Here is a 23,410-nt window from a genome sequence, read left to right on the forward strand (position 1 = left end):
CACCCTAGAGAACAAAATAGTGGAAGTTCCAATTGTTTACATCACACGATATTACCACAAAGGTCTAGGAAATGCAAATTTTCCGTAAAAAATACACTAAAGTTAATTTTGGGGCACACAAATGCAATAAATGACCATGCTTTTTTGGTAAAATATAAAAAATGAGGTATGAGGCTGCACTGAGTAAATAGATACCCAACGTGTCAAACCTTAAATTTGCATGCGCCCGTGAAATGGTGACAAAATTCAATACCCTATATTTTCCATAGTTGATGTTTTAAGAGTCCCCCATCAGTCTAACGTTATGGAAGAGGCTAGAAATATTGCTCCTACTCTGGCGATATGCATTGCAATTGACTTTTTGAGGCACTACTGATGCATGCTTTTACAATCTTATGTGGGGGTTAGGGGCATAAAAACTCTTTTGGGGGGGATTTTATGTGCTGGGTGTAACTTTGTTTTTTACAAAAAGTTCCCTATGTGATGATTTCATGTTGACAGGTTCTCTTTAATGAGAGATCCAGGGTCTAAAAGACCCTGGATGTCTTTTCTGTGCTCCACTGAATCTAATGCAGTAAAGATCGCACTGCATTAGATTGCAGACTCATTAGATTCTTTCCCATGATCATGACACATCGCTTCTGGGTTACCAACAAGAAGGGGAGGAGATCAGACCCATGTCCACTCTGCTCCCTTCCCACCCGCTATGCTGGTCGTAGGCCTACAGATGGACAAATGGCGCATGCGAGGGGGGAGTGCACATAAACCAGGATTGTGTGTATAAACCCCTCTGCTGTCAGGTTCATATGATGTACAGATCTGGCAATGAAAGGGTTATTGCTATCATGAGAGTTATTTTAGCAACATCATTATTTATGCCTTCACCTTAGTTTTGCATTACATTCGTTTTCCATTAGTTTTTTTATTGGGGTGTGCCAAATTCTTGTGAGAGATTTTGGATACAAATTGTTGATATTATTATAGGTATTAATTCCCCTGACATACACATGGTAATACTTATTTATAGAGGAAGATAGTCCTAGTTTATTGCTTTCTTTTCTGTTTTTGGACTCCTATAGACATATTTTCCTTAGTAGGGGAAGTCTATTTTAGCCTATAAAGCTGCACTTTTTTTATATTGTTTTATATTTTACTGTAGACTCCTGAACTATCTTTAAGGCTCTTCACTTTTAAGTGCAATTTGACCACACACCCCACTCCACCCCCATTTTCAGGAATTTTATTTTCAAAAGTATGCACATTCAACTGCAGTGTACAGTATAGTTGCAGTGGCCAGGCTGTCACTAACAACACTAGCACACCGACTACCCCAGCTGGCGATTGCTGTCATTTAACATGATTATTGTTTTGACATAACAGTCCCGTCCTTCTCTAACTGTAAAAGGACAAAGAGGGACTGAATTTTACCCTGCGCCGAAACACTTTATATCCATTCAAGAAAAAAAAAGTTACACTTTCCGAGCGAAAGAACTCTGGGTCTGAAGGCACAAAATACCCCTTGTTGATAAAAGATTAAAACAAGGTAGTGAGACAACCTAAACATAAAGCCAAATTGAGGCAAAAAATAAAAGCTGCCAGGAACAGCACTTTCTCAAGTACTGAATAAATCATAGCGGGTCTACCTTCTGTCTTAGCACTTCTTGCCAAATTAACACTGACATTTCTGTGTTTTCCGGGAGTATTGAGAACTCAATTAGTAGGCATAGTCTGTGAGAAAATCGATCTCCCTATGCAGAAAGCCCAGAAAGGTTAAGTTACTTTTTAAAAGGAAATCTATGGGATGGAGCAGCTTTAAACAGGTGTTTTGTTAAATAAGGGACTAACATCTCTAGTTTTTCAACTAGGCAAAACAAGTTCCTGATTTTTGTGTGAAAATGTTCAATTAGAAGCCCTCTGGTAAAATGCATCCTTGTATCATTGAATGGGAAATGTCTAAGTGGCATTGTTGGCACGCTGATAATGATACACCATCTATTTTTTTTTTTTTTATATTTTTTTTTTCTGCTGCTTCTCCTTACGGTGTGTAAGTCCTCAGGTGTATAAGAATGATCCCAAATCCTTGCACATCCAAAGTATTTACTCATGTGGTTGCTGTATTTTATAGTTTGCTCTGGGGAAATTAAAATAAACATCCGTGAATGTGCCAGTGGGCTGCTTGCCAATCTGTGTGATTTCTTGCTGGACGTGCATATAAATATCAGAAAGAACCAGAGAGATGTGGCAGCAACTGCACCACTGAATATCTTGAGAACCCAGGGACATCAACCAGTACTGAATGAGAAACATTTATTTATTTATTATTTATTTCAGGACTTTTATAGTGCCATCAATTTACGCAGCACTTTACATATATATTGTACATTCACATCAGTCCTTAACCCTCAAGGAGTGTATAATCTAAGGTCCCTAACTCCCATTCATACATGCACATACTAGGGCCAATTTAGACAGGAGCCAATTCACCTACGAGCATGTCTTTGGAGTGTGGGAGGAAACCAGAGTACCCACAGGAAACCCATGAAGGCACAGGGAGAACATGCAAACTCCAAGCAGGTGGTGCCGTGGTTGGGATTTGAGCCAATGACCCTAGTCCAGCCAGGTGGAAGTGCTAACCATTTAGCCACTGTGCTGCCCATTAATACAAGAATGCTAGAGATGACAAATTTGACATTTTCCCATTCTTTCTCTAATGATGGTTGTTGTTCCTCACTCTAGGTCTTGTACTGGAGTATGTGTTCTCTAGTCTAGCAGGGTTGGAGTTTTGGGACCAGTACTTTGAAGATAACTGTTTACTAATGGCTGTAGTGAGAAAGGATATTGTCAGCATGCATATAGAATAGTTCAATCTATTCAGTCTTTGCAGGCCCAAACAGCTTCACAACACTGTTGTGGCTACACATCGTGGGACCTATCCATGCCTGAATATGTAAAAAGTAAACTTTTTTCTAGTTTTGAAGAGGATGGGAAAAGATTTTAGATTTGGATTGCATTTGTATTCTGTTTTTTGTATGCTATTCAGAGCTCCATAAGAGACATTAACCTTTGCTTTTCATCCTGCTGACAAAAGTTTCACCTAACAAGAGGTGAGGGTAAGGCTGCAAAAGGAGTACCTGCAGAAAAAAAATCTCACAGAGGGTTTTTTTGAGTTACTCCCACTTCATGTTAAACAGGAAAATATTCCAGTTAAACACTTTCAACGGGACAGGAAGAGGGGGTAAATTATTCCAGTTTTAACTGGACATATACTTTAAACGTAAAGTGACATAAAAAAATGTCAAAGTATGTTAAAATACTAAGTTGGTCAGAGCTCTAATAATTTTTTTCTCTCTTAAACCCTAGCTTGAACCTAATCATTTTGTTTTGGATGAAGTGTGGACATGTTAGACTTCCCTGAAAGAGGACACAAAAACAACAATTTTTTATTCGTAGAAACGGGAAAAATTAGACCTTCTGTCAAGTCTTTATTGTTGTATTCCCACGTTGGAAATTCCTCAACAGCTGTCCTTGTGATGGATATAAGTAGTAGAGGAAGTTGGTTGAAATCTCCAATACAATGATAGAGACAGCAATAGAAAACAGAGAAAGATGCTACTCTCCTAGATTGTAAGCTCTAACGAGCAGGGCCCTCTGTTTCCTCTTGTACCAAATTGTATTGTAACTTTAACGTCTACCTTCATTTTGTAAAGTGCTGCGCAAACTGTTTGCTCTATATAAAATCCTGAATAATAATATAATAATACCCCTTTTCTACTCTATCATATGTAGAGCAAACATGTTTGGCTGAAGTTGGGCTTTCAATTTTACCACTGTTTGTCTTGTATAATATGCAGAGTGTAATATTCAAACTAATAAATTGACAGGTGGAGTGTGACATATTTATATAAAAGTGATATATCCTTTATCTGATTTACCTTACTGAGTAAATTATATAGCATGCCAATTTATATAATCAATATATCAGTAATGTAATTATGTAACATGTCACCTAGCAATCTAATAAACTGCAAATGCTTACTGTTTTTCATTAACCACATGCCGCCCAGCCACTGTAGTTTTTAAAACAGGTAGGTGAGGCACGCCACCGCCCTACCTGTCCCGCTGATCACAGCCGCGGATGTCAGTCGCCGCCTCACACCCGATCGTTACCGGCTATGTCCCGCCGATCCGCGGCAATCGCTGACAGAGGGCACAGCTGCAGTAGCTGTGCTTTCTGTCAGTTCCCTGACAGCTCCAGGACACGCTGATCGGAACAGAAGAGTTTCTCTCTCCCAATCAGCGGTGTTCCCTGCAATAGACACCACTGCCCCCTAGTAAAACACTCCCCTCACATAATAATAAACTTAACCCCTTCCTCCCCATTGCCATTAGTACAGTGTCAGTGTTTTTTTTTTTTTGTACTGATCACTGTATTGGTGTCACAGGGGATGTCAGTGACCCCAAGTCAGTACCCCCCAATGTCAGAATGTCCGCCGCAGTCCCGCCATAAGTCGCTGATCGCCGCCATAAGTCACTGATCGCCGCCATAAGTCACTGATCGCCGCCATTATTAGTATAAAAAAGAAACTAAAAATCCCAGTATCTTTCCCGCTATTTGTAAACGCTATAACTTTCACGTAAACCAATTAATTTACACGTATTGGGTTGTTTTTTTTTAGCACAGACTTGACGCAGAATGCATTTTGGCAGAAATTTATGACTAAATTTGATTTTTAAATTTTTTTTTACTGGACATGTTTTATAGCAAAAAGTCCAAAATATTGTTTTTTTTCCTCAAAATTGTCAGCCTTTTTTTTCATAGCGCAAAAAATAAAAACCGCACAGGCGATCAAATACCACCTAAAGAAAGCTCAATTTGTGGGAAAAAAAAGGATGTAAATTTCATTTATGTACCGTTTTGCATGACCGCGCAATTGTCCGTTAAACTAGCGCAGCGCTGTATAGCAAAAAAATGGCGTAAATTGCAGTATTTATACCATAGTTTGTAGACGCTATAACTTCCACAGAAAGCAATCAATATACACTTATTGGGATTTTTTTCACCAAAAACATGTAGCAGAATACATTTTGGCCTAAATTTATTATTTTTGGCCTTTTTTTGTTTATAGCGTGAAAAATAAAAAGCGCACAGGTGATCAAATACCACCAAAAGAAAGCTCTATTTGTGTGAAAAAAAGGACGTAAATTTCGTTTGGGTGCAGCATTGCATGACCACGCAATTATTAGTTGAATTAGTGCAGCACCAAGTAGCAAAAAGAGGCCTGGTCATTAAGGGGGGTAAATCCTCTGGAGGTCAAGTGGTTAAAGAGAGTCTTGCCCCTCTTTCCCCCATTTTGCTCTCCCTCAGAGTTGAACCCCTGGCCCTCACTATTAAGACTAACCTAGATGTCTGGGGTATAGAGGTGACTGGCTACCAACATATAGCATCTCTGTTCGTAAACAATGTCATGCTGTTCCTTCTTATCCCACAATCTCTCTCCCTAACCTTGTTCAAATACTTAAAAATGTCTCCCCTATTAATGGACTGTGAGTTAATGACTCAAAGTCTGTGGCCCAAAATGTTATACTCACAGCAGATCTAATCCAGTCTCTTAGAGATAACTTAGAGATATCCTTATTGCTGGGTTTACTTTCATCTCTCCTATTTAGGGGTCTATATCACATCGTCTTATGAACCTTTATACACAGCCAACTATGCACCCCTCTTATGGCAAACAATATCCGCTCTTCAATCCTGGAAGAATGATCAAATATGTATTTTGGCTGGGCAGAATAATGGCTTTAAAGATGACGTTGCTCCTTAAATTTCTATACCTATTCAGGATCCTTCCCGTCAATGTCCCTCTGTACATTTTAAGGTCCATTCAGTAGGCTTGTATGTGGTTTGTCTGGCAGGATTCAAGACCAAGAGTCTCCAAAAAGGGTTTATTTTGTCCAAAGCTCCAAGAGGGGGGACTGACATTACTGCATATTATCAGTTACTATTGCGATGCACAAATCACCCCTCTGGCCTCTCACCATTCAACCTCTAACACCCCACTGTTGGTCAGCATAGAGACATATATGATAATGTCTCTGGTGATGGAGACAGACCTATGGACTGCTCCAGATTTGCAGATCAGGGAGATTATTATCATCACACATGCCCCTCACTACCCTTACTATCATTCTTTTCTCCTGGGCTATGAAGAGCCACCAAGATTCCCGAGGTGGCAAAAAAACAGGCTTTCTTTAGATCTTTGACTTGTTAACAATGAACAATAGCTTTAATATACTGCAATCTTCTCATCACGCCCAACCAGTGGAACCATTTTGGTATTTTTCAGATTCCCAGTTATGTGCATTTGATTCTAGAACATACAGACTCAGCTTTGACTCTAAGCCCCTTGAAACATATGTCAAAGAAATCCTCTTTTTAAAAGAATATTGTCTTGATCTATAAATCTCTTCTAGGGAGTGAGCTGTCCTTTTCCCCACTTTATTATTATTATACAGTATTTATATAACGCCAAAAGGTTTGCTCAGCGCTGTACATTATAGTGGGGGACAGTACATGAGACAATACAGTAACAAAACAATACACGAGGGGCTCGAGGGCCCTGCTCTTTAAATCTCCCAGTGAGAAAAAGATTTAGGTGGAGTATCGAAGCCACAAAACGGGTCCATATTTGGGGTATAATTGCAGATGAAACAGTAATCTCATCTTTTATACAGGCCAATTAAAAACTATTGCTTAGGTGGTACATGATACCTACTATAATAGCTACATTTGTTCAGGGCACTTTGGACTGCTGCTTTTGCAGTTGTGGATTTGGCTGGTACTATAGTAAATATTTTGAGGAATGTACTAGAATCAAAAGATTTTGGATGAGGGTGTGCTAATTTGTCTACACTGTGTTGGGAGCTAGCTTCCCTTAAAAACCCTTCTAAGCTTTATTGAATCTAAAACCATAATTTACCCTCTAACCAGTTTATCTTTACTGCCACTAAACAAACCCTAGCAAGAGCATGGAGGTATGTAACTCCAACAATTGTGCAGGTGAAACAAAAAATATTGTGGTACTTGTTCAATGAAAAGATGGCGGCTATCTTACACAACAAAGTAAAAAAAAATATAAAAAGGCCTGGAACTGTACTCTTGTACAGCTGAAGATATACATTACTTGTTTAATAAAAATGTATTAAAACAGAAAGAGAGTGTTCCCTTAGCCTATCTGGCTGCTGGTTGTTACCGGTAAGGCCATCCTTGGGACTGAAAGTGAAAACCAGGTACTTGAAATGCCTACAACTCAATGATACCCTGAGCACTCATGAGGTTACTGGGCTGCTTACAGAGGAAGAACAAGGGTAAGAGATGTTCACAGCCTATGTGATGCAATGCAAGAGGTCTACAGAAAGAGATGTGAAATATACATTATCACTTGATCCAAAAGAGAAAAATAATTTTCTACATACCTTTGATCAGGTTTTAGTAAAGTATTTTTTGTTGCTTCTGGTTTGATGCCTGTCTCACCTTCCTTATTGATCCAAGGGTCAAGTGTACTAATTCAGCGAGTTCCCAGGGTAATAAATAGCCACAGTCTTACAGTGTGTCCTGATTCTCACAGACTGTAACCTATAAACAAGGGTCTCACTGAAGTCATTCAGTTGTTACACATACATGATTCTCTTTCGTGTAATTTATGAGTATTTGCAATTTAACTACATGATTACTTGTTGCCCAATTATGCGCAAACTGAGATTTTTAGTTACAAATAGAGTTGCATATACAGTGGAACCTCAACCTACGAGCGAACTAACGTGCGAGTTTTCCGAGATACGAGCAGTCACTCGGACGATTTTTTGCTTCAGCACGCGAGCAGAATTTTAAGATACGAGTTCGAGGCGCGCGCAGCTCTAAGTGTATATTTTCGAGGCGCGCAGCTCAGAGGGTATGAGTCACAGCATCCCATCTCCGAGCCTTTCTCTTTCTCTCGCTGTCTACACGTGGTAGAGATTCGTTGCGCGCACTCCGCCGTCTCCGTTAGCTCAAGTCGTCTCATCTCCAAGGTAAGTAAATTGTATACAACCTTATTATATCTTCATATTTTCTTTCTATTTTGTTTTTATATAATATTTGTTATGTAAAAAGCTTTTTTCCTTATGAAATAACAAGAAAAATTAAAAATATAAGGTGCCATTTTGAGGGTTGGAACAGATTACGGCCGTTTCCATTATTTCTTATGGGGAAAATTGATTTAACGAGTGAGCATATTAAGTTACGAGCTCGACCACGGAACAAATTAAACTCATAAGTTGAGGTTCTACTGTACCTCCTTTTTATTTCAGCATATATGTCTCCATCAATGACTTAGAAGAATAAATGACTGATACCAATCAATGCCCTAATACAACATCAAGTCATTGGTCAGAGGTATTAATTTAAATTCTCACTTCTTTTGACGTATCATGCTAATTATCCAGCATTGACCCCTTTAGTTAGTCAAATGCTTTATTTTCTAGAGTTTCCAGCTGAAAGTTTGAGTTTTCCTTTAAATGTTAAGGTATATGCCCATTGCTAAGATTTTTTTTCAAGTTCTCACTGGCTCTCACTGGTAAATCCCTAGCTTACCTGTATACTGTTTTTAAAATAACTATTTACCCATTCTGAGGGATCATACATCAGCTTTGACATTCATACCTAATCTTTCATCCTGACAAGCTCGCTGCTAGTGAGACTCAGGGATAATAATACATAGTTGCGCTAAAAAATTTAGTTATTAAAATACTACATATTTTACTTCATAATCTCCATGAAATTGACAATAACAGACATCTTTAAATGTAGTTAAAATATCTGATAGCACATGAAGGGGTTTTATTGTTGTCTGTGTCCCCATTGAACTTAACTCTCATTTCTACATCTATAACAAGTCCCAACTTAACATTCTACACATAAACCTGTTGTGGAGCCATCTAGTATTCATCCCTGTTCTGTTTCAAAAGCTGATATGTGCAATGACATGACTCCTCAGAGCTGTGCAGACAGTATGGCCACTTGCAGAATCCAAAGGCAGCTGAACTCTTCAATAAGACAAAGAAGTTGAATCCAACACAATTTTACTTAAAGTGGAAGTAAACCCTATTTTTTTCTGTTTAATAAGGCTTACCTGTAGGTACTGCAAATATCTCCTAAACGTACACTGTTCAGTAGATATTTACTGTAGCAGTACTGGAGATGTCACCGAAACATGCGCACTGCGTTCTCCATGGATGGCGTGCCATCCATGGAGAGAGCTGTGCTGTGGCCAAAACTCCCACACACATGCGTGGGAGCATTGTCATCGCCGCTTGGCCAGTCAAACGGCCGCTACCTGCAAACTCAGAAGGAAGACTGGGTAAAGATGGAAGCCTCGGGGAGTCATGACAGCTCTCCACTAGAGGGCTTCATTTTCAGGTAAGTCTTTTATAATGTGCTAGTATGCTCTTAACTAGAAGGGACAAGAATTATTAGATATATTTTTTTGCGGTTTACTACAGCTTTAAAATAAGTGCAGCACAGATGATGTTTTCCTATCTTATAAAATGTAAGAACACAGAGTTTACAAAGCACTGTATTTTCTTTAAAAATTGCTTAGCTAAAGACTGCACCAACTAGCATTAAGCATGAAAGGAAGCAGGGGAACATACCAAAGGCACAACAAATAAGCAGGCCGCTGTGGCAGCACACTATCTGTATGTTACAGTACCAACAAATTATGCAGGGGTTTACAGAGTATGTAAATATCCTTTACATCAGTCCCAGGCCTCAAATGTCTCCACCACTGCCAAAAAAGTCTAAAGTCTAGGGTTGGTTTGTTTAGAGGTAAGTTCAAATCAACCAGATTGGGTTGCTGCCTCAATTCTTTGGACTCATAAGGTTAAATAATAGGATATTTTAGGATGGTTTGTCATCTCCCCAACAGATTAAATTGCAAATAGATAAGTAACTGAGTAAGGACAGATCAGGACACAACTTGGATCACCTGTATTTTTACTCTTGCGAATCAGAGTGGCGCAGAATTTAAACCATTCATCTCTCCTTAGTAACCTTTTTAGAATTCTTTTTCTCAACACCAATCATTTTTACATTAGCAGTTATTCATGCACTACCTGTTTTTGAAATGCACAGCTTGTCAATACTATGATTCTCAGCAAAGAGGCTGCTCATTTTCATCAATTTAAATATATTCATAACTTTAAGAAAAAAAACAAATGTCATAAAAATCAAATACAAAATTATAATACAAATTGATGTTCACATCACTAAAACTCATTTTCTGTGTTTGTACTGCTGTACATTTCATGCCTGTCCTGCACAGCAGGGGGCAACTCACATTTGCTTCAATCTCCTTTGGCACAGCACATATCCATATTGAATCAGCCCTCTGAATTTATTAACCTACATATGAATGGTGAACATTCCAAGCCTGATAAAAAAAAGGATATGAATATTTTGGAAAATATCTGAAAGGCCAATTTTCTAAAGTACTCTTCTATAACGATAAATTTATCCACACTAAAGCAAAACCTTACTGTATTCATGAAAGAAAAATCACGATCTGTCTGCCATTTGTTTTACGCAAATCAGTCTTGAATATTAAAAGAGCTACTGAACTAAATTGGCTAATTTATTAATGGTTAAGCGACATCCTTTTGCAGTATCATACTGGAGGCTAAGTTTAACATCTGTTTCAAAGCTATATAATTTGCTAATAGAAAAGGTTATGTCTAGATAGATAATAGTGTCTTTTAAGCATTAAAATTAAATAAAGCTTCTGGCTGTTTGTTGAAATCCAGAGCTAAATTTATTTTGAAACATTTTTTTTCTATGCAAAGCAGTTGTTTTTCCCCTATTCTCCTCAGCAGGGAATGTAATAAGCTTAGAATACCATTAGTTGGGACCTAACAAAATTAAAATTCAGCAAAATCTCCATTTTAATAAATGTTAACTCTTTGATTGTTTTCTGGAAGTTTCCCAAAAAATACTAATTTTCATTTGTTTTGGAAACTCACGTGACATCTAACATATTTTTGCAGTTCTAGGCCTCAGCTATAGATGATCACACTGATGCTACCCAATTTATGTCACTGGAAAAACTGTGGTTCTCAAATACATTCACACATTGAATGCTTACACTTGTGACTTCCTGTGCAGACCACTGTTCCCGTGATGAAATCCAGGCAGTCATTAGTGGATACTGTGAAGCATTGATGGTTATCATAAGCCACTACATATGGACAATGCAAAATAGACAGCCACCTTTTCTTTGTAAGCCAGGAATGAGGAAAGGTGTACATGCTACCTACATGTGTGTTTTTAATCCACTAATCTGCAAGTCATTTTGTACTCCACTTCCAAGACCCAACAAATTGGGAAAATCCTCATACATTTCTAAAGTGCCAACAAATGGTATTTTCCAGGGGCCAATGCTGTGTCCCAAAATAAGATGCCTTAGGTCAAGGGCATTGGAGGTACATTGTAACAACACTGGAGAATACAATTCATACAGTCCATCTCTTCCTTCTGGTTTGAAAAATAGGGTAAAGCACTTCTTCAGTGTAAAATTCTTCAATGTAAACAGCCATTGCATTCCAGTACAGTTGCAAGAAAAAGTATGTGAACCCCTTGGGATTACGTGGAGTTTTGCATGAATTGGGTATAAAATGTGCTCTGAACGTCATCTAAGTCACAACAATAGAAGAACACAGTCTGCTGAACATAATACTACACAAACATTAAATGTTGCCATGGTTTAATTGCACATAACATGTAAACATTTACAGTGCAGGGAGGAAAAAGTATGTGAACCTTTGGACTTAATAACTGGTTGACTCTCCTTTTGCAGCAATAACCTCAACCAAACGTTTCCTGTAGTTGCAGATCAGACCTGCACAATGATCTGGAGTAATTTTGGACCACTCCTCTTCACAAAACTGTTTCAGTGTAGCAATATTCTTGGGATGTCTGGTGTGAATCGCTCTCTTAAGGTCATGCCACAGCATTTCAATCGGGTTGAGGTCAGGACTCTGACTGGGCCACTCCAGAAGGCGTATTCTGTGCTGTTGCAGCCATTGTTTTGTTGAATTACTTGTATGCTTTGGGTCATTGTCCTGTTGCATCACCCATCCTCTGCGGAGCTTCAGTTGGTCGTACATTTTCCTGCAAAATGTCTTGATAAACTCTGGAATTCATTTTCCCATCAATGACAACAATCCATCCAGGCCCTGAGGCAGCAAAGCAGCCCTAAACCATGATGCTCCCTCCGCCACGTTTTACAGTGGGGATGAGGTTTTGATGTCGGTGTGCTGTGCCTTTTTTTCTCCACACATAGTGTTGTGTGTTCTTCCCAAACAACTCAATCTTGGTTTCATCTGTCCACAGTATATTTTGCCAGTAGTGCTGTGGAACATCCAGGTGCTCTTTTGCAAACTTCAAACGTGCTGCAATATTCTTTTTGGACAGCAATGGCTTCCTCCGTGGTGTCCTCCCATGTACTCCATTCTTGTTTAATGTTTTCCTTATTGTAGATGTGTCAACAAAAATGTTAGCATGTGCCAGAGATTTCTGCAGGTCTTTAGCTGACACTCTGGGATTCTTCTTTACCTCATGCAGCATTCTGCGCTGTGCTCTTGCAGTCATTTTTACAGGACGACCATGCCTAGGGAGAGTAGCAACAGTGCTAAACGTTCTCCATTTGTAGAAAGTCTGTCTTACCGTGGACACATGAACATCAAGGCTTTTGCAGATACTTTTGTAACCCTTTCCAGCTTCATGCAAGTCAACAATTCTTGATCGTAGGTCTTCTGAGAGCTCTTTTCTGCGAGGCATGGTTCACTTTAGACAGTGTTTCTTGAAACCAGCAAACCCAAAACAGGTGTGTGTTTTTTAAGGGCAGGACAGCTGTCAGCAACACATCCAATATCCTCACACTGACTGGAGTCAAAGTTGGCTCACTCTTGGCTCCAATTAGCTCTGGGAGAAGTCATTAAGCTAGGGCCTCACATACTTTTTCCTCCCTGCACTGTGAATGTTTACATGTTATGTGCAATTAAACGATGGCAACATCTAATGTTTGTGTAGTATTATGTTCAGCAGACTGTGTTCTTCTATTGTTGTGACTTAGATGACGTTCAGAGCACATTTTATGCCCAATTCATGCAAAACTCCACGTAATCCCAAGGGGTTCACATACTTTTTCTTGCAACTGTATATTCTTTGAGAAATGCCCTTATGAATTTTTTTAAATTCCATTCTATTTCCGCATTTTGGGATCCATGCTTGCAATGCAATTCTCTTTCTAGAGTAAATTCAAAATTCAAGCTATTTCTGTGTATGTAGCTGCAACTCCAATCTCCAAGGAGCCTGCTGTCAAAGTTTTGAATTAGAATTTGATTAAGACCTACTGTATTTATTGGATTTAGTTGAACCTACTGTGCACACCAGGGGCGGACTGACCATTTGGAAACTCGGGCACTGCCTAGGGCCCGGGGTCAGTGGGGGGCCCCATGAGATGCCCCTGGTACCTTTTTCATAGGCTTTTTTGAGTTTGAGCAAGGACATTGGGGTCCCATGAACCCCTATTGCCCGGGAGCCCCATGAGTTGTCAGTCCGCCCCTGTCTGTATGTAAACAAAATGGCAGGGATTCCTGTCAATATCCATATCAGACCCTTAACCTAGAAGAGGGTCTGGTATAGATTTCAAGAAGATGCAAAAAAGACAAGAAGCTCTGCTTCTTTGCTTACACTCAGCTGCCAGGCCAGGAAATGTCATTTGTGATGAGATGTGGTCTCAGCGGTTGTTGTGTTTTATTTCAGTGGTTCAGTAGGCTTTTTTCATTGTAATTGATGTGTATCTACATCGGTGCATGATGTGATTGACGATTTACACCATCACTATACATCAAAATGTATATTTATAAAAACATTGTTTAAAATATGTGTTTATTCACTATTAGTACAGATATGATATATCTGTATGCAGTATCATTCATCAGCTATGCTATGCTCTAAGGTGAAAATAAAACAGAAGGGCTGGAAGGGCAATGAAGTACAATTAGCCTTTATGCAATGATATCAAAAGAACAGATTATCTATATATCTTAAGTGTTCATCAGAAACATCCAAATATCTTTGCTGTTTGGCTTCCTGACTGTCATTTTTATATACTGTAAGCCCAAAAGACAGGACCCAACTATGAAGGGATCAGACTGTGCTTGTTGCTGTGGGGCCCAAACAAAATTGTTACTCCCTTTTATTTGAGATATTTTTACATTATGTTCATAATAAATCAACACTTTTGGTCTATTAGGATTACTGAAGAAGACGAAACATACACCATTGTATCAAAAATGTGCAGCAGAAAAGTTGAATTACACCAATAACGTCACAGCAGGATATAGAAACCTTACAAGAAGACCTGAATAAATTAATGAGATGGGCAACTACATGGCAAATGAGATTTAATGTTGCAAAATATAAAGTATAATATATATTCATATACTTAGCACTTGGGGCTAAATATATGAATGTAAGTTAATCCCAAGGGGAGATCCTCTGGGGGATTCCCAGTTGGAGAAAGATCTGGGGGGGGGGGGGGGTTGGCGCTAGTAGATTAACTGAGCAAAAGCATGCAATGCCAAGCATCAGCAAGCAAAGCTAGCAGAATATTAGCATGCATTATATAGGGAATTTACTCCAGAGATAAAACAATAATCCTGCCAATTTATAAAACTCTGGTTCAGCCACACCTGGAGTATTCTGTCCAGTTCTGGTCACCAATACTTAGGAATGATGAGCTGGAACTTGCAAGAGTCCAGAGTAGGACAAAAAAGTTAATAAGAGGGCTGGAGGACCTTCTCCCTGGAGAAGAGACACTTGAGAGGAGATATGATAGCAATATACAAATACCTAAATGGCGATCCCAGAGTAGGATGTAAACTGTTCAATCTCAGAGCGTATAAAAAGACACGGAGCCACTCAAAGCAAGTGAAAAGCAGTTTAACTGTAAGCTGCGTATGGGTTTTTTCACTGTAGGGTGGTAAGGATGTGGACCTCCCTTCCACAGTTATTGGTGTCAGCAGGAAGTACCAATAGTTTTAAAAGACTCTTGGATGTGTATCTTAGAGAACACAATATACATGGATATGGGAAATGATTTACACACCCTCACAGGTTGAACTGGATGGACTAGTGTCTTTATTCAACATTACCAACTATGTAACTTTTGAAGATTGCTGGGGTATGAATGGAGTCTGTTCAAATTTGCAGCATCTCCATTTGGAAGTCATACATTTTTAAGAAATTTGGTCCTCTTTAGTGATGGCCAAAAACCCCCTGGGACCAGAATTATTTAAAGTGTATGTATAGCCAAAAACATTTTCTTTCATTTTGGATAGAGCGGGGAAGGATTGGAACCCTTGTCAGGTGGGCAAAAATTTTGAGTTGCTGCAGAACAGAAGGTGATAAAAAAATTTCAATAGAGCCACCCATTCTGGTGACAACTGTCTAACAGGGGAATTCTCCATGTTTTGTAGAAATTTCATCTCACTCCTGGTTGTGTCTCAGCAGGTGAAGGAAAATCTCCTTGATGGGACACAGACAGCAGAAAAAAAATTGACAGGGCTTTTAACCCTTGGGTACCCTATCCAAAGCTAAAAAATGTCTTCAAAGTGTCTGTTTTGGGGCACTTGCACGTGGCATATATTAGGCGTATGGCCATACAGAGTAAAATCCGCTCATTGTTGTGGCTCCTGGGAGCCAAAGCTGCTGCATATTATTGCCCATAGACATACATTACTAAAAATGGCATATGTGGCTATACGCATATAAATGACAGCACTCACATTGACATATACAGTTGTGTTCAAAATAATAGCAGTGTGTTGAAAAAAGTGAATAAAGCTCAAAATCCTTCTAATAGCTTTTATTTCCATACACACAAATGCATTGGGAACACTACACATTCTATTCCAAATACAAACATGAAAAAAAAAAATATAAAAATTTGTGTTGTTCCTCTAAAAAAATTGAAGAAAAGTGAATATTAGACTGTTCAAAAAAATAGCAGTGTTTGTATTCTTCTTTACAAACTCAAACATTCACTATATAATCTGAAAAATGTTTGAAGATTTTGCTTTCCTTTGAATCACTTAATGAATATTTAGTTGTATAAGCACTGTTTCTGAGAACTGCTGTACATCTGTGTTGCATGGAGTCAACCAACTTCTGGCACCTGTGAACAGGTATTCCAGCCCAGGATGATTGGACTACATTCCACAGTTCTTCTCTATTTCTTGGTTTTGCCTCAGAAACTGCATTTTTTATGTCACCCCACAGGTTTTCTATTGGATTAAGATCCGGGGATTGGGCTGGCCACTCCATAACGTCAATCTTGTTGGTCTGGAACCAAGATGTTGCACGTTTACTGGTGTGTTTGGGGTCGTTGTCTTGTTGGAACACCCATTTCAAGGGCATTTCCTCTTCAGCATAAGGCAGCATGACCTCTTCAAGTATTCTGATGTATTCAAACTGATCCATGATCCCTGGTATGCAATAAATAGGCCCAACAACGTAGTATGAGAAACATCCCCATATCATGATGCTTGCGCAACCATGCTTCACTGTCTTCACAGTGTACTGTGGCTTGAATTCAGAGTTTGGGGGTCGTCTAACAAACTGTCTCCGGCCACTAGACCCAAAAAGAACAATCTTACTTTCATCAGTCCACAAAATGTTGTGTCATTTCCCTTTAGGCCAGTCAATGTGCTCTTTGGCAAATTGTAACCTCTTCAGCACGTCTTTTTTTTCAACAGTGGGACTTTGCGGGGGCTTCTTGCAGATAGCTTGGCTTCACATAGGTGTCTTCTAATTGTAACAGTACTCACAGGTAACTTTAGACCTTCTTTGATCTTCCTGGAGCTGATTGTTGGCTGAGTCCTTGCCATTTTGGCTATTCTTCTATCCATTCGAATGGTAGTTTTTCGCTTTCTTCCACGTCTTTCAGGTTTTGGTTGCCATTTTAAAGCATTTGCGATCATTTTAGCTGAGCAGCCTATCATTTTCTGCACTTCTTTGTATGTTTTCCCCTCTCCAATCACCTTTTTAATCAAGGTACGCTGTTCTTCTGAACAATGTCTGGAAGGACCCATTTTCCTCAGAATTTCAGAGAGAAATGCACTGTAACCAACATGTACAACATTTGCTGCCTTCCTTCCTTAAATAAGGGCAATAAGTGCCACCTGTTTTTCAAAGAATGAATGACCTCACTAATAGAACTCCACACTGCTATTATTTTGAACATACCCCTTTCAATTAGTGATTCAATTACATAGAATCAGTAGCATGCATGTCATGACTGTTGGATTTCTATTACTCTACTACACCTGCTAGTAAATTATTTGCCATGTAGAAATGTAATTTCTACCAAAAACAGTGATTGATCAGGTTAGTGATGTCTGACTGCTGTTATTTTGAACACAACTGTACATGTGTACAGTCATATTCTTCAAAATTTTTACATTTTTAAAAATACACCCATATGTGTGCATGTGTAACTGTGAGTGCCAGCGTTTAGGCACTCATAGCGATGTATGGCATATTTTGCAATGTATGCACGCTGTACATTCCCGAAAGCTAAAACAACAAGCATATTTTACTCTGTAGTGCCATACACCTAATATAACACCATGTGTACGAGCCCTAATTGCTAAACTTTTAGCTGATAATTTGAGTATCAGCTGTTGTATTTCTTGTGGCTCTCTAGAATAATTTGTTAAAAAAAAAAGTAAGTACAACCCTAATGTTTCATGTTATTTTGGCTGACAACAGCACTATACTTTCTTACAAGTATCCAAGGAGAAGTAGCTTGCTTGCGTTATATAACCGTATGTTTACACGTAGCAAGCATATGTAAGGTCAATACGTCTAGTCAGAGGTGGGGAAATGTATGAAATGTTGTAATTGAAGATTAGGTTAATGTAATTTTATAGTAAAGATAAATCAATTGCACAAGTTTAAATTAATCAGGAAAAAATCTTTGAATGCTGAATTGTCTAACTGCCTTATGGATCAGGTCACCAGGCATATTGTTCAAATTGATACATTGTACACTAGGTCATATGACAAAGTGACTTCAACGTGTACCACAGGAGAACATATTATATTTCTCCAAGGGAATGCTAGATAAATCATATTACATATCTGTGATCTCAGCACTCCAAGGATCAAACTATTTTCAGTAATTCTTCAATGACCTTCACAACTTGGAATTTTAATCTTATATATGCCATTATAGTTGAACATCAGCATTCTAGAGTTTAAAATGATGTGCTATCAACTGACACTAGGCCATACTCCTAATAGATTAACATGTTTTATTCTTACAATTTTCCATATAAACAGTTTCTAGGGATAAGTGAAAATGTATGAGTGAACTTGAATCTGACCTCCATTGAAGTGTATGAGAGCAAAGAATCTGACCATTTGTAAGACCTATAGATATGGCATTGTCAACAAATGGCACAAGGAGTTGGCCACAGCCACACAGGACATGCAACAATGCAAAACAAGTATTCAAAAAATACCATAGAGTGGGAATATAGTTCTACATTTTATTTGACTTTGAGGGTGACATGGGGAAAACACAAGTCTTCTAAATTACATATTTGGGAGATGCCTTTAAACTGTGATGTGGCAGAACAGTATGATTCTAAGGGTCAGCAATAACCAGATTCTGGCAGCAGCAGCACCCCAACCTGATTTATTACAACCTAAAAAGTCTTATTAGGTGGTTGTGGCTGTAACAGTAATAGGCCTAAATTGAGTGGTGGAAATAGTAGCCACAACAGATTTAAAAGCTATATGAAAGTTTACTCTTAAAATATAAAGCTTTTAAATGGCACAGCCCAGCCACTGCCTTGTCCTGCAGATGCAGAACCTCTGCCAAGGGCTAGCGCTACCACTAGGCAAACAAGGCAACTGCCTAGGGTGCAGCCACAGGTAGGGCTGCCCCATCAGTTCACCAGAAGGGCCCAGGAGGTAAAGACCAGAGAGGGACTCTTTTTTTAATTTCAAGTGGCAGTTGGCAGTTGGCTGCGATTGAGCCACACTTTTACTGTCCCGAGCCACTCCCCATTATACTGCAAAGGCACTGACACCGGCAATAGTGGTGAGATGTTGTATAAAACCCCCCACTGCCAAACTACAGTGGCAATGCCTTTGCAGCATAATGGGGAATGGTTGGAGGACAGTGTGGCTCATTTTTAATATCCCTCAAACACAAGTGTAAATAAGAACTAACAGGAAGCATCTCATTGATTGTTTGTAAATCTGACAGGCTGACTGTCAGGTGGAACATATTCAATAGCTGTGCAGCCTCCAGATCGCTTCCACACCCTCCATGTGCAGTGCCATGTTTCCCAAGCTCCGCACTCCCATCAGTGGACCTGGGAGCTGCATGGTGGGTGTCATCGGTAGAAGGGTTAGAACCTGTTCACTGATCTCTTCTTCCTGTTAATGACACAAAAGCAGCACGTAAAATGTCACTTCTGGGTCCTGGTGTCACTGACCCCAGACAGGATTGAATGATGTTAACTGGAGATGAACCCGTCTCCTGCAAACTTCAGCCAATCCGTGAAAAAAAGGTATTCAGCCAAGGTGCTGTGCAAGCCGTGCTGCATGCAACATCACTTTGCTCCTCAATTTACACATGGAGCTAATCCTTGCCAACATTATCTCTGTGTGGAGACCGACTGGGGAGCTGGGAGGAAGTGATATTGCGCACAGGTTTTATTTAAAGTTTTGGGGGGGGTTCGGGGGGGGAGTAGGTGGTCTTGCTTAGGGTGCAATTGTGTAGCACCAGCCCTGCCTCTGCTTCCTTCTTTAGGCCTGCCTGACATGAATACAGGGGATTGTCTGACTTTATTAACAGCTATAGCAATAGCAGGAACTGCGATGTGGTTGCTTTGGTGCGCTTACATCAAAACTAAACTTAAATAATAAAAACTGTGAGAAGGTACCTCTTTATTGTGGAAAAGTCATGCTCTGTCTCTTCTGTAATAACAAACACTTACCTGCCTGCTCACAGTCATCTACTGAATGCACATTGAGCTGTGCATGCGCAGCTCAGCATGAATTCTTGGCACACTCCAGCAGTATCAGAATTACATACTCTTGTGTACATGCATATGATGATTTCATTCCCCTACCAGAAAATCCAGAGGCTGAAAACCCAGCAACCTGTATAAAAAAAAAAAAAAAATCTGTGTTCTTACCTATGTTTAATCCTGTCTGGTCTGATCACATGATTCAGAAGCTCTGGCTCCCTTGTGTCAGTGTGCAGCTGCTGCAGGGAAGAAGAGGGAGCACCAACAGCAGCTGGGTCATGGGAACCTGTGGGTGACATCAGGGCTCCGGGAATTCACAGCTGTTGTCCAGCACTCCCTTACACATGGGAGCCAGAGCTGGTGTCCGGACCATCGAGTTGTCCTGCAGACAATTCAAAATTCTTGATTAATCGGGGAGGGGGGTGATATGATCAACATCAGGGGTTCATATAGTGAACTCGGTGTAGAGTTATTCATCCTAAGCTCACCAGAGAGGACAAGGGGGCACTCTTTATGTCTGCAGGAAAAGAAATGTAATCTCCAAACATGGAAAGGTTTCTTCACAGTGAGAGCTGTGAAAATGTGGAATAGACTCCCTCAAGAGTTGGTTCTGGCCAGCTCAGTGGGTTGCTTCAAAAAAGGCCTGGATTCTTTCTTAGATACACCGAATATAACTGGATACTAACATTTATAGGTAAAGTTAATCCAGGGAATATCCGATTGCCTCTCGGGGATCAGGAAGGAATTTTTTCCCCAGCAGGAGCAAATTGGATCATGCTTTGCTGGGTTTTTTGCATTCCTCTGGATCAACTGTGGGTATAAGATTATAACTTTTTTTTTTAATGGTTGAACTAGATGGACTTTTGTCTTTTTTCAGCCAGACTATGTAACACTAAATCCACACTTCTCATTCCCAGTAACATAGGTGATCATGACAATAAATTTAGTCGTAGATTACTTGGTCCAGCGGGCTGAACAAAAAAACCACAAAAAAACAGATTTCTCCATCCATACAAGCAAGCCGATGGGCTGCAGCCAGCTGATCAAGAAACATTTTTCAACAATCCTGCTCCTTGAAAGTCAATCTACAATTGACTTCTGTTGAATAAGCACGGACACATGGATTGAATTATAGTCAGCCCCTGCTGAACCGGCTGTATTTCTATCCCTCTATGGCCAGCTTTAGAGAGAATTAATCCCCCTAATATGGGGAAAAGACAGCAAAACAAAATCTGAGTTTTAACCCACCACTAATCTATCCATTACTAATCTCTTGCTCTTTAATACACAGTATACAGCCCCACTCCGAGCACTCTGGCCTGTCTCTGTATGGCAACTTAGAGTTACCTCCAGTTTCCTTATCTATGAACTGCAGTAAGTAAGTTGGAATTTGTTGCTGTAATAGCATTACTTTGGGAAAGAGGCGCAACAGGAACCACCTGAATTTGTAGCACATGCTGGAACTGTTAATGTAACTGTTGCAACACTTTCATGAATCAGGTGCTGGACTTTCTAATAATACCTCCAGTAAAATGTTGCAAGTGCCTTATTCAGGGGCAGACTGACCATTTGGAAACTTGGGCACTGCCCGAGGGCCCGGGGTCAGTAGGGGGCCCCATGAGATGCTCCTGGTACCTTTTTCATAGGCTTATTTGAGTTTGAGCAAGGACACAGGGGCCCCATGATCCCCTATTGCCCGGGGGCCCCATGAGTTATCAGTCCGCCCCTGGCCTTATTGAAATTACCCACTGCTGTTAAATCCTGTGCAGGAAAAAGCATGAGCAAAAACTCTTAACAAACTTAGTGTTCTAAAGTTAACTGTGATTGTTAATTGTGATTGTTAATTGTATAATAAGTATTGAACACGTCATCATTTTTCTCAGTAAATATATTTCTAAAGGTGCTATTGACATGAAATGTTCACCACATGTCGGTAACAACCCGTGTAATCCATACATACAAACAAACCAACACAAATAAGTTCATAACGTATTGAACATGCTAACTGAATTGTATTTAATACTTCGTACAAAATCCTTTGTTGGTAATGACAGCTTCAAGACGCCTCCTGTATGGAGAAACTAGTCGCATGCATTGCTCAGGTGTGATTTTGGCCTGTTCTTCCACACAAACAGTTTTGAAATCTTGAAGGTTCTGTGGGCCTCTTCTATAAACTGTGATCTTTAGGTCTTTCCATAGATTTTCTATTGGATTCAAGTCAGGTGATTGGCTGGGCCATTCTAGCAGCTTTATTTTCTTTTTAAACCAATTGAGTTTCCTTGGCTTTGTGTTTGGGATCATTGTCTTGCTGAAATGTCCACCCTCATTTCATCTCCATGATCCTGGTAGATGGCAGCAGATTTATATCCAGAATGTCTGGGGAAAAATTTCCCATCTATCCTTCCTTCAAAGATATGATGTTTGCCAGTACTGTATGCTGAAAAACAGCCCCAAACCATGATGTTCCCACCTCCAAACTTCACTATTGGTATGGTGTTTTTGGGGTGATGTGCAGTGCCATTTGACCTCTAAACATGGTGTGCATTATGGCATCCAAATAGTTCAATTTTGGTCTTATCTGAACGTACTATATTCTCCCAGTATTTCACAAGTTTGTCTAAATTTTGTGCAGAAAACCTTAAACGAGCTTCAGCATGCTTTTTCTTCAGCAATGGAGTCTTGTGTGGTTAGCAGGCATACAGGCCATGCCAGTTGAGTGCATTACTTATTGTTTTCTTTGAAACAATTGTACGTGTAATTCCAGGTATTTCTGAAGCTCTCCAAAAGTGGTTCTTGGCTCTTGAACAACTCTTTTAATAATTCTTTACAGACCTGTTAGAAATCTTGTGAGGTGCACCTGGTCGTGACCAGTTTATGGTGAAATTATCTTCTTTTCACTTCGGGATTATGGCCCCAATAGTGCTCACTGGAACATTCAGAAGTTTAGAAATCTTTCTGTAACCATTGCCATCAGTGTGTTTTGCAACAATAAGGTTGCAAAGGACTTGAGAAAGCTCTTTGCTTTTTCCCATCATGAGATTTGACACCTTTGCAATGAAACACCTTTTTATAGGCCATCAGTTGAGACTGAACCCGCTGATATTAATTTGCACTGACAAGGAGCAGTATTGCTTTCTAATTACTGAGAGATTTCAACTGGTGTTTTTCGATGACTTTTTGCACTTCCCTTTCTCCATGTGATTTGTACTTTTTCCGTGTCATTCCATTTTTTTACGCATAACTTAATTTCTGAACTTATTTATTATTA

The 23,410-nt window shown here is 39.5% G+C and overlaps 1 long non-coding RNA gene across 4 annotated transcripts in view; it reads right to left on the reverse strand.

Moving 5' to 3' along the window:
• The window catches only part of LOC149458393 (uncharacterized), a 401,858-nt gene that overhangs the window by 68,583 nt on the left and 309,865 nt on the right, over positions 1–23,410 (reverse strand). The window contains exon 5 of one of the 4 annotated variants that reach the window (XR_016313454.1): positions 7,474–7,633. The exons of the other annotated variants lie outside the window; for them this stretch is intronic. This is a non-coding gene — a long non-coding RNA (uncharacterized LOC149458393). The remainder of the gene's footprint in view (positions 1–7,473; positions 7,634–23,410) is intronic. 4 annotated transcript variants of the gene reach the window in all.

The sequence above is a fragment of the Staurois parvus genome, unplaced genomic scaffold (assembly GCF_062004578.1).
Source record: "Staurois parvus isolate SC_StPar_1 unplaced genomic scaffold, SC_StPar_1.0 ptg000287l, whole genome shotgun sequence".
NCBI classification, from domain to species: Eukaryota; Metazoa; Chordata; class Amphibia; order Anura; family Ranidae; genus Staurois; species Staurois parvus.